The 19,313-nt window shown below is 40.3% G+C and overlaps 1 long non-coding RNA gene across 1 annotated transcript; it reads right to left on the bottom strand.

Moving 5' to 3' along the window:
* Window positions 1-2,000: 2,000 nt before the first annotated feature.
* LOC130150981 (uncharacterized) lies at window positions 2,001-16,857 on the bottom strand. Its single transcript, XR_008822453.1, has 3 exons — window positions 16,730-16,857; window positions 7,180-7,273; window positions 2,001-2,084 (listed from the first exon to the last, which is right to left on the bottom strand). It is a non-coding gene; the product is annotated as an uncharacterized LOC130150981 (long non-coding RNA).
* Window positions 16,858-19,313: the final 2,456 nt, after the last annotated feature.

The following is a 19,313-nucleotide window of genomic DNA, read 5'->3' as shown; positions in this document are numbered from 1 at the left end:
TCCAAAGGCTTAACAAGCTGATGTTCGAAAAAAATTTTCATCTAAGAATCTTGAAAGTCAAATAGGACAGCACTGTGTTAGTAAGAAACAAATTAACCAGTTGAGTTTTTCTTTTTATTGCTGTTGTCAATAACAACAGTCTCCATACATCAAATAAAAAACTTTCAGACTCAGAAGACCATTGTGTTTCAAAGCAATAATTAATGCAGTTAATTTTTCTCTTAGGCAAAAATTGAACTTTTCTCTATTGCAATGGTAAGGGATTTTTTGAAGCATTTTCTACTGCAATTTGGAGCATAAAGATCCTTCAGGTCTCGTATAGACAAATATCACAGCAATGGGAAGGAAACTATATAAATTAAAAAAACAAACAAGCAAAAACACACCAAAAAAACACCCCAAATCCCCAAACAAAGAACAGTCTGCTCCTTAATTCTGAAGTCCTGATACTGACCATTTTTTCAAGCTGGTACACTTCAGTGTTGACACATTACACTCACTCATATAATTTTATTCTGGTGCTGAATGGAGTAGAGGCAATTTCTGAGCACATACAATATTTCAGATGATAGAACAAGATCATGGTGGGGAAGACGGGAAGCGGTGGGTTTTAGTAAATAATTTGAATGTATTTTGGAATACTTCATCACTTCCAGCTAAAGCTGAAATTTAAAATGCTGTCTTAAGATTGTATTGTCTTTTCTGCTCCTGACTAAAGTTTGTCACCTGTTTCTAAGTAGCATCTATGGTTTGTGTATAGTAGTTTCTATATAGCAATAATTATTTTTAATGTTCAAGAAGGAATTGTACATCTCAAGTTGGCCAAGAGATTGACACACAGAAAAATATCAGTGAAGGGAAAGGAAGAACTTATACTGAGCTTCAAGATCCTCTCCAGTCAGGACAGCGAGGTGGACGGTTAGGATGACTGTCATCTGGGCACTCTGGATTTGCTCAGAGAACTTGTACAGTGCTTGGGCAGCACCATACAGGCAAGGAGTGGAGAAGAAAATAGCTGAGGAAATTAGAAAAGCAATGCAATATGAGATACTGCAATGGAGAAGAAAAGCTTTAAGGAACTTTGAAGGTAAGAAAAGATGGGGACCCAGTAAGAGATCCTCCCACACGGGAGTGGCACAACTCAAGCAATTATTTGACTTCTTATGCTCTAAAGAATGCAAGTATCTGTTCTGGAGAAGCGTGAGGGTGAGGGCTAAACATCACTGGATTATCAAAGTAGGACTTTGCTCTACTTCTTATGCTCTAAAGAATGCAAGTATCTGTTCTGGAGAAGCGTGAGGGTGAGGGCTAAACATCACTGGATTATCAAAGTAGGACTAACTGTAGGCCTGAACAACGGGCCTGTGCAGCAAAGAGATGACATTCAGCCAAAGTTCTCCCACTATCTACTAACTGGAAGTAAAAAAAACTAATTTAAAAACGTACTGTTTCATCCTGAAATCCCTTCCTATGTGCAAAGCGCAGGCAAGATCTTCACAACTCAAGTGATACACTAGCCTCATGTTGTGCAAGGCTGGACTACTACTCTTGCACCTTATGGACATACGAAAAAGTATGATTAAAGCAAAAAATATGCCTTGGTAAGATTTTATTATTATTATTATTATTATTTTAAAAAGACAAATCTGAGATGTACTAAAATCAGAATTAAAAAAAAGGATGGTTGTAACATAACTGCCTTTTCAACAGGTGGGAACTGACAAGTTACAAATATTTTCCTTTTTAGTTCAGATAACTTTTTACAGCAATGAAATCAGCTCTTAAGTGCTTTGAAGCCAAGTGTAACCAAACCACCCACTGACTTATGAGTAACTCTGCAGAAATGGCTACCAAGTGCAACTCTTGTAAAGCCACTGGAAAAAACTGCCGACAAATGTGGCCTTTATTTCATACACTCAGCTTAGTAATTATAGAGCAAAACTCAGCTGAAAGGACCCAGCAAAGGCTGGGATTTTCACACTTACCTTAGGAAATATTTGCTCAGTTTCTTTTTGGGGCTTCATGCGTTTATGACGACGAGGCGGATGTTGGCAGCATGCCGATCCCCACAGTCTGGCTTGGTGCTGTGGGCAGAAGAAAGAAAGTCAGAAGGATATATTTTCTAAATGGGATATTCAACTCATAATGGTGTATTTGCCCCTTGATGTGCCATCCTAAAGTGCATCTTCACCTGGAAAAAAGTAACTGACATAACAAGTAGGCCTGTTTTAGAGATTATATTTTCCTTATTCAAGACAATATCTAAGTCTTTGAAAGAAAAAAAGACCTCTGGGCAGACCAGATTCTGTTTTTTCCATGCTGCACTCTTTTTATCCAACATATTGTCTTTCCATTGGGCTGTGTTCTGCTGTCATTTACCTTCAGTGGAAGCAGAGAGTAAATGGGCTAGTGTCAGTGAAACAGGTGCAGTTTTACATGGGCATAGCTGAAGTAGCCCTTATGCACTCTCTCGTGGCCAAAATAAGTGGAAGTTACTGGCTGAAGGAGGTCCTGTCCCTTCCTTCTAGTATTTGTACAGCTACGTAGTAAGCCATATCAGGAAACCTGCTCAAAACCAACCCAAAGAAAAATCAGGGAGCAGAGTGAGATGATTTCCCTCTAGGTCAGCACCAAGATCTGACTCCCGACATGAGCGGTGTGAGTTCCAGCAGAAGCACAAGCAGAGAAGAGGTGGTAGTTATACCTTCACTTTACACAGCCCACATATAAATCCAAAATTATTGTTAAACTACAGTCCCAGCCTAGTTCACAATTAAGGTAGGAAAATCAGTAGAAAGAACAAAGAAACACTCAAAAATATGATTTGTTTTGTTTTGTTTGAGCTCTGTGAACTGACTCACTTTGGTGTCAGACAAGCACTAGCAGGAGACCAAGGACAGGAAGGGGAGGGGAGCAGGACTTGGCAGTGATAGCTGTTATATTAGCTTAGCTGTAGCACCAACTCATGCACTTACAGCATCTGCAGTAAACTGATTGTTAACAATAGCAAAACCTCAAAACTCTTGAAACAATTTTATTTTTTTCCTTACCAGCTAGGAAATTACAGTGGTTCTTTCTGAGATCTTTCATAAGATGCAGGTAAGTATACATGAAGATGCAAGATCTGGCGCAGACACCAAGAACTGAAACACTAGGGCTTGGAATCAGAGATTTAAAACCTTGTTCAGGTCACTTTACCCTTCTTTCAATACAAAAATGGGAGAGTGGAGAAGACTGTATTAATCTTTGTGCAAAGGCTGTTCTGATGAAACCTGAAACACAGTGATTTTATTCTGGGTGGTTATTACACTTCCATGAGATGTACAGTAGTGCAATTGCACAGGTTTACCATTTGTTCCCATAACTTCCATCTGCCTCAAATCACTGTTGATCGAGTGGCTGCTACGTGCAGCTCTCAGGAGGACCATACGAGCAGCACAGCACTCAAGTTTCAGAAATGCCTGGATCTGGCTCTGCTGGAAGCAGTGTAAGTGTAAGGTGTTTGCACATTTTCGCTTCCAGGCATGAGCCAGAGGTGCAAAGGTTCATGACTGAGGCAGCAAAGGAAACCTCAGCTGTGAGGTAGGTTTGATTTGCATCAGTTGATGGCAAGTTTCGTGCCAAAATTTGTATCAACACCTCAAACAATTTATAGACTCTTAGATAAAAGAGTTTATTACAATGATTTGCTGAATAAAACCATGATGAATGCAGTCAGCAGCTTTTCATTATTTAACAAGTTAGGTTGGCAATGATAACCATGTGAATGCAATACACTTTGATTTTGTAATGGGTCTGATCTAAAATTTCCCTGTGAAATTGCACACTTGTGGCAGTGGGCAGATTCAGAATAAGTATATCTAGACAGGCCAAGTTCAACTAGAAAAGATCCTGTGCAATGTGAACTAGATTTGAAGTTGGAGCAGGAGTCGGATGAGGAACCTCCAGAGGTCCCTTGTGACCCTATCCTTTCAATGCTTTTAAGTGCACATAGCAGTAGATTTGATCCAGTCGCTTTTAACAGAGGCACCCTGCTTCACTTGAGTACTTTACCAAGAGCCCATTACCAAGAGCACTTACAAACAGTAACAGCTGAGGTCGTTACTGAAACTGAATTGCTTTCTGGACTACCTGCTTTGGCCAAACACCAGTCACCGCCCTGTCTATGTGACAGCTGGGTGAAATACAATGGACCGGTAAAAAATCAGTTAGGCCCTCCTGGCCGTAAGATGTAATGAATAAAGACAGGATTTGATGCAGAGACGTCAGGGAGAAAACACCCTTTGAAGTTTGGTTAGTGTTCTTCAAACTACAAGATTATTAGTCTTAGCCTGGAGAAGAGTTTGTGTGCCTTAGAGACCATCTCCTTTTTCCAGCTGGTCTAATTACAGAAACCTACAAACAATCTTGTCTGTGTCTTTCTGATCATACAGTACAACACAAGCTGCTACCAAGAGGGAAAGTAACTACAAACATCCCAGTTACACAGGCAGATTAGGCAGGAGGCCAGCTGAGCAAAGAGAAAATGCAGCAGACCAGCCTCCCAGACCCAGTGCCAGGGTTAGTTATATATTGTAGTTTGTAAACAACAAAGTCCTTGTAGTTCTCTTCTTGCAGAAACCCCAAGCAGCCTGCAAACAAAAGTTAAAGCAAGGAAGGGAAGTTATTTCCAGCAACCTCCACAAGTGTGTGCGTCCCACAGTTCTTTGTTAGATGCACACTCGGCATTAACTCTGAGATATCCATTACTTTAACTGAGCACAGTCGTTCTGACAAAAGTTAAGGAAGTGTCAGTATCAGGGCAAAGATATTCATTATAACTTCCCTAGCTCTTGTTAATGTGTTAAACATAGGAGCTCTGCTTTGATTTCAGTCCTGTGAAAAAATAAAAAGCAAAATCTTGCCACAATGCAAAACTATTATGCTCTTAAAAAAAGAAAATTGCTCAGTGCTTCAAAAGCAAGTAACACTTGCATTTCCTGTATACAGGAATCAAGAGGAAAAAGAAGACATCCAAAGAGGGAAAGGATCAGACATTCTATCTAGCCTCCCGACAAAGAAGAGTATGAGTAAGAACTGATTTTTATGCTGCTTGCTGTATGGTCCTGCAAGTCAATGCAGATCTCTACTTCTTGCTTCAGATCTGTTTCAGGAGAGATTTTGCACCCAGCAGGCAAAGTGTGCCAGCACTGGAGTGAGCAGTGTTATCGGGTGTTAGCTGCAGCACTCTGATACATCCTTGAGAACTAGCACATCATTAGGGATACTTTCACAGTGGAATGTGTGGGTCTTAGGTCCATATGTCAGACAAAACTGAGGATGCTTTTAGGGAGGAATTAAAAAAAAACACACCTTAACAACAAATAACTTTTAATAACTGCTCCTTTAAGTGCTCCTTTTGCATTCGATTTCAGCACTTCTACTGAAATTCTTAAAGAACAGTTTTGATAAAGGACTCTGTATGCTCTTCAGTTAACAAACAAACAAACAAAAAATAAACCAAAAAACCCCCAACAAAACCAAACAACCCCCCCCCCCCCCAAACCACCAAGCAACCAAAAAAACCCCACCACACAAAGATGTAGCTATTTGTTTGAAAAGTGCTCTAGAAGATAAATTCACAGGGAACATACTTTGCAGTGCAATACCAGGTATTATAGATGTAAAGTCTGATTCTCTCCTCTCTGCACCTTGGGCAGTCATTGCCACCTCCCTGAATTAGCAGTTTACACCTACTTGCACTGATATAAATGACAACACAAGAGCAAGGTGAAAGAAAACAGGTCTGCAAGTATAGCTTCAGCCAAACACCCCTGCAACCATTTCACTGCATATTGCTTTATATCTAACTCTCTGTATGTTACAGTAATACCAATAAGCTATATGGAACTATGTACAACATGATGACACATTTTATACACTGGACTTGTAGGAGATTTGGCAATGACTCATATACACACAAACAGTAAAACAACCCTGTTCACATGTTATGTTCTAAGCACATTTTAAAACAAATTAGGATTCATTCTTTGGCACAGCTGAAGCAGGACCTGCTCCCCCAGCAGCCACCTTGATGAAGAAAACAGTGAGAGCTCACACTGATGGACTTGGCAGCACAAGGCATCACGGTTCCTGGACAGCATTTCCAGTTCCCACAGGCAAGTACCTGTCTCAGTGATGCAGCTTCAAGAGCACACCATAGTTGACTACGAGGTTAAACATGAAACTCCCTGGCCACACTGGCACATGAACTCGGCCATTACTATTTGTAAACTACATGGCTGAATAACCCCAGATTTTCGAAGAACAAAGTCATACTGTGTTTGCTTTTTCACTGTGAGGTTGCTGAAAAGCATGAAGACCTATGGTGCTCACTGGCTTTCCTCACCTGTGCCGCTAAAAATGAACTGACATGGGTCTCCCATTCTCCCCACCAGTCACCCGTGCTGGGAGGTCTGAGACCACCAATATCATAACTGAGACTCCTCCACTTAGGGAAACATTTGTAGTTAACAACTCTAGACTATTTTTCCCCAATTATCGAGTTTCACTCCAGAGATAACTGGGAATACTGAATTTGAAATACATTCCCAAGGGCTGTTTTACAGAATATTCAGGATATCTCCCTGTAGTAGCCCTGTGTAAAGAAGCGTATTCCTTAACATCGCCAAATGTGTAAAAGGAAGCTCACTGTCAGAAGGGTCACCTGTCTATTTACAATATACCAGCTACTTTGCACTGATTTCCACATGGATTGTTTTCCATCCATAATCCACCTGCCTCATAACCAGCAAGCTAATACAGCAGGGTCCCCTTGAGTACCTTTACCAAGAGCGCATTAAGCTCTTAATGAAAAACAAAAATTAATTTCAAACCAAGGCCAAATCCATGCCCTGTCTCTGATACAGGGGAAAAAAACCAACAAACCACCATTCCACTTCAGAACGAACCGCTTTAAATGTTCTAAATAAACACCGATTTTTTATTTTTAATCCCCAAATTCCATTCTTATAGAGCTATTCTTTCTGTGTCCTAGAAATTATGCATAATTACCCAATTTTTATCCAGTTTCTCAGGTATCTGCTGCTCCACATCTAACTTCAGTTGCTGCTAAGGTTAACAGTAACTTTAGAGTGAAGTGAATAACAACACATACAACTTCAAATAACAGAATTTCACCTTCATCTCAGCTTCTGTGTCTAGAGTTTAAACAGGAGCAGCTGGTGCTCAGCAGGCTCTGGTCTGGGAGTTACGGGTGCGAGTGGAAGGTAGCCTGGAAAGGGAAGAAAGTTTATTTATACAACTGATGACGATTTCTTGCCTATCAGTGGCTGCTTTTCTGGAATTTCTATACCAAAAAGTGAAACAGTATTTGGGTGGGGATGGCAAGGCTGGTCCTTAGAAAATTCACTTCCTCAAAAGCTATTCCACATCAAGAGGGGCAGCCTCTCCTCCTGCCCCTGCACTGAGGGCCAAGACCGCATTGTCCACAGACTGCTGCCTCCTCCTAAGGCAGGTGCATTTCAGTGATGCCTGAGAGGAGGAAAAGCCAGGGCTTTTTTCAGGACAAGAGGCACTGGACACATGTAGAGTGATACTGCTCCAGGAAAAGAAGGCTCTCTGAAGCATGAAATAGAGAAGTTCAGGGATTTATTCTGTTGTGATTAGAAGCAGGTGTGGGAAAGAAGAGAGGGAAGCCATTGTTTTCAGCTACTAACATTCAAGTACACTACAGCAGCCCCTAGACAGTATACACAAAACCTCAGGTCCCAAGTCTTCCTTGGTATTTAAACTTCTGCCTCATCCCTCTGAAGCATAATACTCCTACTCGCAATCAGCGCCTCTTCCTTGACCCATCCTGGCTTCTTCCTTTTCACCTCTGCTGTGCTGAACGCTGCATGCATCTCAGTTTTATCCCCTCCTCAGTCCTGTGACAGCCTGCACTATATTTCTCCATCCTGGCTCCCACCCTTCCTTGTCACTCTTTTTCTCCTTTAAAACTCACCTTGGATTTGGCCCCTAGGTAGAGCCATCCAACTTATTTTTAGCAGGCAAGCTCAAATACAGTAAGTATGATCTAGGCTGCAAGGAGCAAGCCATAGGCACTTCTGATGCCCCCCTGTTCTTACATTGCAGCCCAGCACATACATGGATTTCTCATCATCCTCTAACGGCTCCTCGTTGTCCTCTGTCTCTTCTCCCCAGTCTGCGAGAGCTCTTCAAAGCTCTATCCTGGTTCTCATCTTCTGTATCTTATCCTCAGGGAGCCTCCTCTCTTCACACTGATATGACTATCACCTTTAGGTAAATGGATCACAAATCTACATCTCAATACCCAACTGATCCTCCTTCAGTTTAGCCCTTCACATTTAATAAGCTTCTGATCTGCTGCCCTGGAAGGATGACCATTTGCCCAATACTAAACTTTGCTGTTTTTACTGAACAGCTTGTATTTTTCCTTTTATGTTATTTCCTTTTCTCCATTGCTGTTAGCAACAACACCCTTCCCATATCTAAAACCTCAGTTTTGAATACGTCTACTTATCAATGCCAGAATAGTTCCTGTCTTTCAGGTCATCCTCCTCAATAAAACAAATCCAGACAACGTGCTTGTCCACATCTTGGTCATCCTGATCTACTATAAATCTTTTCCTCTTCAGTTTTTCTCTGCTCCTGTCTTTATGGAACTGTGATGAACTGAATTAAATATATGCATCACACTCCCAGGATCTTGTGCACTTACATGTGGTAAAATAATCAGTCCATAGCAGCTTTAACTACATTAAAAATAAAATGTAACAGCAATAACAAAAATAGTTGTTCTATATCCTCTGTGACTTCCCTTCCCTTACTGTTGAATTTCCAATTCCTGCTCATTATCCCTAAATTCTATGCCAAAAGATAGGTAAAAGGTCTCACTCGCTGGCTCCTCACAGCGACCATGCTGAACATGTCCTCAAAGTGACATTAAAAAAGGCAGCTTGAACTTGCATTGAAATCTCTCGTTCAGATTCGTGCCTGACTCACACTCCTGTTCCCAGATAACAGTTTTCACAAACCTTTTCAAAACCTTCAGATGAAACTAGCCAGTGTGTTCAAAAGTAGGGGCAGAAATAGGGACAGACAGACAGCAGAATTACAAGCAACCCTCATTTTCTTAGAATAAGAGAGTGAAGAAATTATTTGCTTTCACATTTACACAATATACTTACACATTTAGTTCCCTCTGTTTATTTTCAGTTAAAATAATTCCAGTGAAAGAAGCAACAATTACTAAACTGTATCTTTATATTTCAGATCTAACTATCAAGAGGCACAAAACGAAGGGGGGAATGAAACAAACGCTACTGATTCAGGATACTCTGTCATTTCAGAAAGCCAAAGCACACCTGTTTGTTCTCAGCATCTTCACAGCTTTCTTCACATGCCAAACTACAAACCATTTCTTAGGAGCCGCTGATGCTCTGCCAACAATAGTAAATCAAGCGTGCCGAGGGAAGCTTTCTAGCACAGAAGCTAAGCAGCACGAAGCAGCTGGTGCTCATGCCAGGAAACTCTCAGCCTTCAAGCCCACATGGCTGTGTGCAAGCTGCCCATCAGCAGCCCTTCCTGGAGCATCACAGCCACCACTCTCTGCAGCAGGACTGTCTGCCACATTCTGGTCTCCACAAACGTATAGCCTAATGTAGGTGTCTTTACCTGAACAAAGACATTACAGTTGTATGCTCAAGATTGATTCAGTTAAAACTCCATCTTTCAACAGTTAAATATATGCAGTTCTGCTTAGATATAAACAAAACAGTGTTCCAAGTGTCAGGAACAGCTGAACATGGAATCTACTTTCTTGCTATTCAGCTAATCCTCATTCACTTTAAGAGTTTATTATGCATAGCAGCAACATCCAAGAAAAAACCCCAACCAACAACACCTCCTTGCTTACATTTTAATTGTTTTAATACCTACAATTTGGAACAAATTTGAAATAATTAATTTGTAAAATATTTTGCATACTGTTTTTTTCTTCTTTTTTTTGCATACTGATAGGCAGTTGAACTAGATGATCACTGTAGGTCCCTTCCAGCTGAACTAATCTATACTATTTTGTCATCTAATGCTCAGGAGAAGTATTAAAAAGTTAAAACTAAATTCTGAAAAGAAATGACATGGTGCATTAAACACTCTGGATCTAGTACTCCTTTATTCTAGGGTTGCTCCCTGCAACAAGCTGATATAAAAACTCCTTTCTCAGAGTAACAAGAAGTTGGCCTTCTTGTAAACTAAAGTCAGAGCTGGAGAACAAGAACTGCAGAGGAAAATTATTTTAAAGATTTTTTTTTTTTTTAACTTCATGAGGCTGAGGATCTTCGCTTAACCTATAGCTGAAGTACACAGTGGAATTAAATGAAAACTGAAAGAAGACTTGCCTGTCTTTTTATGATGGGAACTTAAGTGGAATGGCACCAACATGTATAAAGGTCTGCGCTGTGAACATAAGCGCATAAACATACAAGAAAATCTTAATACAAGGGTTGAATATATCTCTCTAACACTGCTGGACAGGACCACAAAACCAGGAAACACTCTAAGCAATGTCTGTGTAAAACTCACATCAACCGCCTGTACCACTTACAAATCACAGATACATTTAAATCAGTGCCAGTTTGTGAACGGACACGGCCTTTGATTGAAATTGATTTGCATGTAATGGAGAAAACCAAAAGATTTCTGAGCCTGAATCTCCACAGACTTGCAACCAGGAGGCTACCTGTATACTTGCATTGCATAGGTGTACTGTTGTAGCTATAGAATTGCTCGGTATTATAACTACTTGCAGATCCTTGTGTGACTGGAAATATATTCCTAAAATGCAGAATACTAGGGGAAAGAAAGTGAGTATCCAGAAGCCAATCTGAATAGGTGCCATTTTCCCCTCTTGCTTTTCTTTCCCCATCCCACCCTTGGGAACACCATTAAAGCTGCCCCAAGCCAGGTAAGAAAAAACAAGCCAACTCGCTTCAACCAGCCCCTCTGAACTCCTGGCTAAAACTTTCTGTTTTCCATAGAGTATAATTCTTCCAAAAATACCTTGACTGCACTTCATTGTCTCTTCTTACTGTTCTGCCAATATAATAGCCTGAAACTTTTCAGGTTTTTCAAGCAATTTTCAAGCAACCTTTTCCCCTTTTCAAGCATAAAAAGCTGCCCCTTCATTTCTCCACTTTATTTTTCTCTCACCTATTTGTGAACAATCACTTCTGCTTGAGTCAAGCATATAGAAACAAGCACTGAGCCAAGACATATTTGCCTTGGGTCAGGCAAACAGGGCCCGCAAGGCCCACCCTTAGCCTGGGGCAGGATGAAAGGCCAGCCAGGCCTCCTCACGGTTTGGTGACATCTGAGCTAATCCTCCCTTCATTTGGGAACAATTACAGAAAGTCACCTGAAAGCGTCTACAAAAAAAACTCTTTCCAGAAGCTAGGAGAGGGTGCTTTTTCACTTCCAGCACTTACGACCCGTTTTCTGCTGTCACTTACACTGGTGGGAACCCAGGGTGCTTGCGCACAGGGAGGTAATTTAGGACTTTCTCTGGGTGCACGACTTGGCTTTCTTGCAGCTAACCCAGGCTAGACAGTCATTCATGCGTGGTGTTTTTTCCTTAAATAAAGAATGAGGCAAATTATAATGTGTGTTTTCACTTTTGCTCTCTGTATAAGGGTAAAATTCACTTTTCTTTCATGGTCCTTTTCATCAGTTCTGCACATTGCATAATGGTTAATCTAAATCCTCCCACAGGCCTCAGCTGGTGGCTAAATCCTATGGAAAAGTAATTTTAAGAATAGACAAACCTGCTGTTTATAAAGGCAACATCTACCTAGACTGTAAAGATGGAAATTAACATGGCCTTATAGGTACTTTAATGGCAATAGAATAAATTGTTTTTAGTCACATGTGGCTGTCCAAGTGAGCCTTCCTGCCAGCCTACACAAAAGCACAGAGCTGGCCCCAGCCCCACTGCTCGGTGCAGGATGGCGGCTCGTCGGAGCTGCTCACTGCAAACTACTCCTGGGTGCATCAGGGCCATTCACTGCAAACTAGCTCCAATGCTAAACCCTACCCAGAACTCAAGTAACTCTTCATATATTTAAGTTCATTTATAGAAAGTGCATTTATTACTACCCAAGGCATGTTGTTGCCCTCATGGGGCAACATAACCAGCTATTTTCCCGTCCTACAGTGAGTTACAGTGCTCCCCAGGAAAGGCAGAGATGATACTAGGGAAGAGGACAGATAGTCAGAAGACGTAACTGGGTCATTGCACTTTCCTGCATCTGCAGATACCCACTTTCCAACAACTGAGGCAGCGTTTTGCTCTGAAGTGCCCCACTACTGCTGTGGTGGTGGCCGTGCAGGCAGCCAGGGTGGCAGTGGGATGGCTGGGGGATCCTCCATGCCAGGTGATGCTGTAGAGGAGATCCTGACACAGGGGACTGCAGCTGAGAGGCGATCTAAGTGGCATCTTTAGTTTAACAGAGGAGACCTGCACAGCTTCAGGTCTATCAAGATTTCACTTATAAGTCCACACAGAACATTTTTCTCCAGTCTAACCGGGAGGAAAGAGGCTGAGTCTTAAGATGCACAAGAGGCTGAAGCCCTCTTTTGAGCAGAAGAAAAGTGTTCATCCGATCAAATGAGTCACCTCTCACATTGGAGGCCACCTTCAAGGTCTCAGCCTTACAGTTTAAATCCATTAAGTAAAGCCTAGCTTGTCACCTGCATCATGTCTGCAGGAAGATTGTGCCACCTTGACAATCACAGCAAATGCAAGAGACCCAGCTGAAGTTGTCCAAGCAAATAGTTGGGCATTAGCAGGCCCATTCTCCACCACTGGAGCTGAGGACATCAGACCAGTGTCAGGGCACTGCAGCATTGCCACCACACTGGGATGGGAGCATAACTTGATAGCTTCTCTCTTCAGTGAAAACAGAAAGCAACCAACATTGCATGGGTAAGTGGTAGGGAGGAGAAAAGTCCTCTACACAAACACTATTACTACTGGTGATGATGTAACCATCACTTAGATAACAGTGTTGAATACACTAGAAGTCCAGAGATAGGGAAAAAGCTGTTCTGATGGTCAGTTACTGCAGTGTTTGGTTTCAGCTGTCCTGAGAAGAGAAAAAAAGCCTGTAGCACATTGGAACATCAAATGGAGTATCACTTGATAACATCTGCCCCGTGTTAAGGAGACCCAGAGAAGTATATGAAAATTAAACCAAAAGATGGTTAAAGTTCCATCTCTAAACATTCTGTAGCTTTTTTTCCTCCCTTTTTTTCCTTCAAGCCAAATACCTGTATTTGAAAAAAAAAAATTCACTTCTGTTTCCTGTTCCATCACTGGAATCAGGGAGGGGAAAACCACAAGGAAAAATAAAAGGAGAGAAACAAATAAAAATCTAATCTTTTACTGCAAAATGGCCCTAGCAGACCAGATATACCACCCCTCGGTTTCCTCCTGTACACAACTGCTTCTTTAACTCGTAGTAACATTGCCAGAATTCAGCAATGGTAACTCCTTCCAAGTTGTTAAAAGGTTAGAGGTCATGTAATACACTTTCTGTACTTGCAAATAAAACTTTAACCCACCTTGTCAAATATACAGGATAAAGTCCTAATTTTCAATTCTATAAATCCCAACCCAAAAACATACAACTTGTCGTTCAACCTGTTCCATTGTCTAGGTTATAATTTGGTAAATAGGCTGTAAATTTGTAAACATATTAAATAGAAAATTCTAGTATGGAACTGTATACCCAAATTATATAGCGAACATAGCAGCTTATACAGCAAATTATACGCTCCAAACAGGTAAATTCAGGCACAAAATGACCACAAGTATACCTGTGTACCATAAAGAAAATATCTGGATTGAAGATTTGAATATTTAATTTGTCAGGAGGAGGCTGAGGCTCACCACATTTTTCATGCCTGTAGAAACAGGATGCTATTTTTGTCCCTTGCAATATAAATGAGCTCAGTGTGCCCGACATGTGAAATACCTTCTGGACAGAACTGACTTTATTAAATTAAAAGATAGATGGATGGAACCATTGAGTTCATAATCATACGACTGCTTTTGACAGACCATGCAGTACTTAGGAAAAGAATGCAAACTGCAAATTAAACCTTAAGTTATCCTCAGCAACCTGACAGTCTGGCCCAAGAAATACTGCCAAGTCTGGCAGACTGGGAGAGCGATGTATGCATTGCACAGGGGTGTGAGGAACGTGGCCCACCCCAGCTCATCTCACAGGGCACAGCTGGTGAACTGTACACAAAGAGGGGCAACTAGCAGGTTTGAGGGGAGGAGGTGAGAAGGGGACTGAAGTAAAAATAGGAGATATTTTTACTTTCCTTCATATCCTGCTGCTTTTCAGCCAACCAGTTTTCATTGCCAGCTTATTTCAAAAGTGTTTTTTTACCAAAACAGTTTTCAGACAGCAGAATCAATCTCTCCAATGAATATAATTGGAACTGGGAATGCTATTGAGTCTCTTCAAGTGTTCTTCCTCACCAACCTTCAAACATTTTTGCATTTTCAGTCTACAGCACCTTCGCACAGGACACCTGGCAGTAATGAGCTGGAAGGGAAGGTGTTCTACCAAGAAGATGGGGTAAATACCAACAAAGCTTCTTCTAAGCATTTGCATTCTCCTTATCTCTGTGTCACTCCTCTTACACCCATATACCCTCAAACACTCTCCCTGCCTCCATACCACTTAATTTGCGTGTGTGCAACATTGAAAACTTGGACACTTTCTCCAAGGCTCTTTTCTTTATCTCTCTTATTTCCCCCTAACAGCAGCAGCAGGTCCCTGAATCTGAAACAGAACTTCCCTAGTCTGAAAACACTGCTTGAATAAATAATATTTCTCTCTACCTTTCTACAGTCCTTTCCCACCATACAGCACAGTGTTATTCGCGTGGTACGCAAGTGGATGTGAGTTCACTCTCAAATTTACAGTAAAATGAAAGGATCATCCCAAGCTCTCCAAGAAAAAGACAAGAGTACTAACTTTCCTTCTTCTCAACTGGGAAGTTAAAAAGAACTGAGAAGCCTGATGAGTGTGTTCCAAAAGCCAGGTCCACATTTTAAACCTTGCCAGGCAGCCACATGACTTAAGAATACTGTGGGGAAGGCAAGGAGCAATTCTACCACCATGGGACACAACTACTCTAGCAAAACCACAGTGAAGACACAGGCTGACGGGCCAAAATACTGTTCTACTGGGCCAACTTAATCTTTTCAGGGAACATCTATCAGCAAAAGAATTATTTTGCCTGTCTAAGCATTTGAAGCATGGAGGCAGGTCCTTTCAAGTTACTGCCAGGCTCTCAGTAACTGCCTCCACTATTCTCCTGTACCAAGCACAGCTTAGACACAGGGAGAAATTACTCTGGATGACATAATTAAAGTCTGAGCAGCACCATTTGAAAGCACAAGTGTTTTGTTTACCTATAATATAAATTGCTTTTTCAGCTGCCCACATCTTTGGCTTAGGGAAACTAGAGCTGGCTGCTCCATACTGGTTCTTACAAAGGCACCGAAAGGCAAACTTTGGGAAGCAATCATTGTAAAGTCAAAGCACAATCATAATCAAAACTTTACTGCTGGCTTGTGAAAGGAATAAAAATTGTTCAATTCTAACAGCTTTCCAACACTCAGGTACTCAGTTTCTAGACTAGCATTTATCGCTATTATTTTTTTTAATGTCTTAATATCATAGTACTCATAGATTTGTGTAAAACAAGATATTTTATAGTATATGAAGATATAAGTGCAGAGTAATCTATGCTCCAAATCTACTGATGGAGATTGAGACACCTCTATAGAAATCAAGGGATCAGGTTTAATCAGCTAATACACTTTTCCCTTAATTCATAGATCTGGCAGCCTTGATTCAGCAGGCAAGTTTAGATTAATGGAATAGCTCCAGCAAACCAAGTAGGTATTTGCAGGATTGTGGTAAAAATTTGGGTACAAAACAACATAAGGATGTAAAATAAATAGGGAAAGGTTAAGAAAGGAGCAAGGTAGCAAAGACTGAACATGCAATCTGCATATTTCAATGACTTTTAAGAGGATCAGAATGAGCAAGTGATACACCAATTCTTACAATGGTAAGGTCAAGGTATTTCTCATCCTAATCCAAAGATAGTGTACTTGAATAATCAGTTTAATGTTGTAGTATAGTCAGTCATGAAAACCACCTGTTCAAAACATGCTGGGCAAACTAATCAGACTTTCTACATACTCTGGCATATAGGCTTCTTTTTTATTAAAATAATTGAAATAAGATTACTTTGGAATTTGTTGTTTCATATTTCTATTTGAAATGGACTTCAGTTTTCCTTTTTCTAGACCCCAAGATATTTTTTGTTTAACAAGCGGAAAAAAAATATAATGTAATAAACAGAAGAACTGGTCTAAAGGGATAACACCACATTACTGGGCTTGGTTCTCAGGTGACATAAACGAGCTGCATTGATTTTAATGTGTTATACACTCCTACAACAATTAAAGGTCTGGCTTCTTTTCTTGCTGCCTTCTTCCTGCCATTTTTTGCAATCAGTTTTGCTTTGGGGTTATTCCCTGCACCACCACCACCTTCCCACCACCCCCCAACCTACTTAAATATTCAGATATACCCAGGTGTGCAAGAAAACCAACTTTTTGATTGTGTATCCTCTGGCTTTTCTTTGAGTTCCAAACGACAGCCCTGTGGAATCAGCATCCGAAAGTCTTCACGGTCCTGTTGGTTCTTTAAAGCCCCACACCTTGTTAGTTCATTCTGTAGTCTTCTAATCTGAGAGAGAAAGAGAACATAAAAATACTAGATTATTTAATACTCAATAACAACAACAAAAGAAATAAAAAGATACCAAATATCTTGCTAAAGGCCAGAAGATGTGTTAGTGACATACTTTGGAATGAGACTACTCTAATATATACTAAGCTTCCCCTTGAAGATGGGGCATATAATTTATTCTGCTTTTTTTTTTTTTTTAAAATCATCATGTTCCTACTCAGAGGAAAGCAGTTTAGATGCCTCTTTATTCTTAACTGTTCACAATTCTTCACGAAGTACAGAAAAGGGCTCCCACATTAGTTAGATGTGCTTTTCCTGAGATCAGTCTGCAAAGTGGAAATCTACCTGGTCACCTGTCAAAAATAATTTTAGAGGCATCTTCCTTTCCTCTCTCTGGTATCTAGGTAAGCACAGATTAAGTATTTGGAACTCAATATCTAAATCCCAGTCTTTTACACTGGATGAAGTTTCCTTCAGCTCTTAGTAGCTTGTAAACTTGGTGCCTGATAAAGGAGAGTTCCAGGTGGTGTTATCTGGAGTGGTAACACAAAATAGCATGAGATAATACTCTGTGGAGAGTGCATCTGCCAGGTGTACGAGCCAAACGCACATGGAAGAGAACATGTATGTGGAACAGCTGACATGGCAGTCAATGGTAATCAAGGAATTATATTTATGTCCCCAGACAAAATGGCCTGCACTTCATTGAAACCTTCTCCCGCATTGTCTGGTTTGCTTCTGAGGGCATCGCAAACGCTGAATGAAATCTAACATATTACTGCTATAGAAGTGGCTCTCAGACATAGCCTTATCTCTAACAAACTGATTCAGTTCTTTGTAATTATATTATGTATTCATGTATCAGACTGTATACCCCTGTGAACAGAGGGCAAATAGCTGAAAATTCTTCTTCAGACGTATGCAGAATAAGAATTAGCTACTAAATTGGGATATATGCATTTTTTTCTCATAAATCTGCATTGCTTTCTAGGATTACGGAAATTAAATCTCCCTTGACCCCACTCAAAAAAACCACAATCCCACAACCCAGTGTAGGAGAAGCAGATGATTTAAAATTATGGGATTAGGAAGTTTTTACTAGTTCTAATTCTTGATCAGTAATGTATATACATGGTTATTCACCACAAATTATTCAGTAGCCTACTTAAAAATAGCGTTTACACTCCTTTTTCCCAGCAGGGAGGGGTTCACACCATAGCTGGCACTAACAGGCTGTCTTGTTAGGGAAACTAAGGACAGAGCAAGCAAAGGGTCTGAAAATTTGGCCTGGGTAGTTGGGGTTTTTTTAAGTCCCTTCAGATTAGAACAGAAAAAAATACCACTAAACGAGACAGTGGCTGTCACATACAGGAACTCTTTTGTAGGAAATTTCCAAGCATGTAAAGTTTCGTTCTTCCTCATCTGTCACAGACCACTCACAAGTATCCCATAAAATTTGACATCTTAAGAAAATAGATGCTTAAAAATAGACTGGTATTATCTGAGGTATTTTTTCAATGTCTAACCATGTAAAACCTTGCAGTAAACAAAGCCCCAGATATTTATATTGCATAATTTCCTCAGTTATATAATTAATATATTTTCCAAAATATATAATTTATATATAATATATCTTTTTTTCCAAAATAGAAAACAATATGCAAAACAAATGTAACTTTTGAAGTATACCAGATAATTATAGGACTGAGGAATAGACTCAAGGTATTTAGCATTGTGAGACAATTTGCAGCATGGCACTTGATGTCCAGGGATGTCCACATAAAAGTAAAATAAAGTTTTGGTCAGTATTTTTTTTCCTTCCAGTAGCTGGGAAACAAAGCACAAAACAAATGACAAGTAAACATTCAGCCACAGGAAGCCATTAACAACAGTGAGCACCAATTAGGACCCAGCAGGTATCCTTTACACCGCCTGGTGCTCTAGCTCCTCCTCAAATACTTTGGCATAACACTCACAAACTTAGACTTAGGAAACAACAGGCTGTTTCATTTACTCAGCAATTTGTAGCCACATATTCCTGCTGATAGGCCCATAAACCTGTTTGTAGTCGTCTTCTGTTTCCCTTCAAGTTTGTGTCATTAGAAACAACAATTACTGTCTGTCCTAAGAGAATACTTTTCAGGAAAGAAAATAAAATTGAGATACTGTGATCCCTTTTCCTCTTTGTCTCTCTCTCCTTTTCAACTTCTCTTTTGGAGGAGAATGCACAAACAACGGCTGGGGTCAGGAAAATGGGCTCACAGGGGAAATATTTGAGAATTCTCAGATTTTCAACAAGGACTTTCTTTTTTCAAAGCACAGCATTTTTAGAAGATCAGAGTGAAAAGAAAATTGTTCTTAAAATTAAGCCAAGGTCTTAAATAATTAATAACAAACAACATCAAAATATACTCTACTTAAGCCAAAAACATTGTACAAAATAGA

The sequence above is a fragment of the Falco biarmicus genome, chromosome 6 (assembly GCF_023638135.1).
Source record: "Falco biarmicus isolate bFalBia1 chromosome 6, bFalBia1.pri, whole genome shotgun sequence".
Lineage (NCBI taxonomy): Eukaryota > Metazoa > Chordata > Aves > Falconiformes > Falconidae > Falco > Falco biarmicus.
The sequence above is the reverse complement of the archived record's forward strand: the minus strand, read 5'-3'. Positions and strand labels throughout refer to the sequence as shown.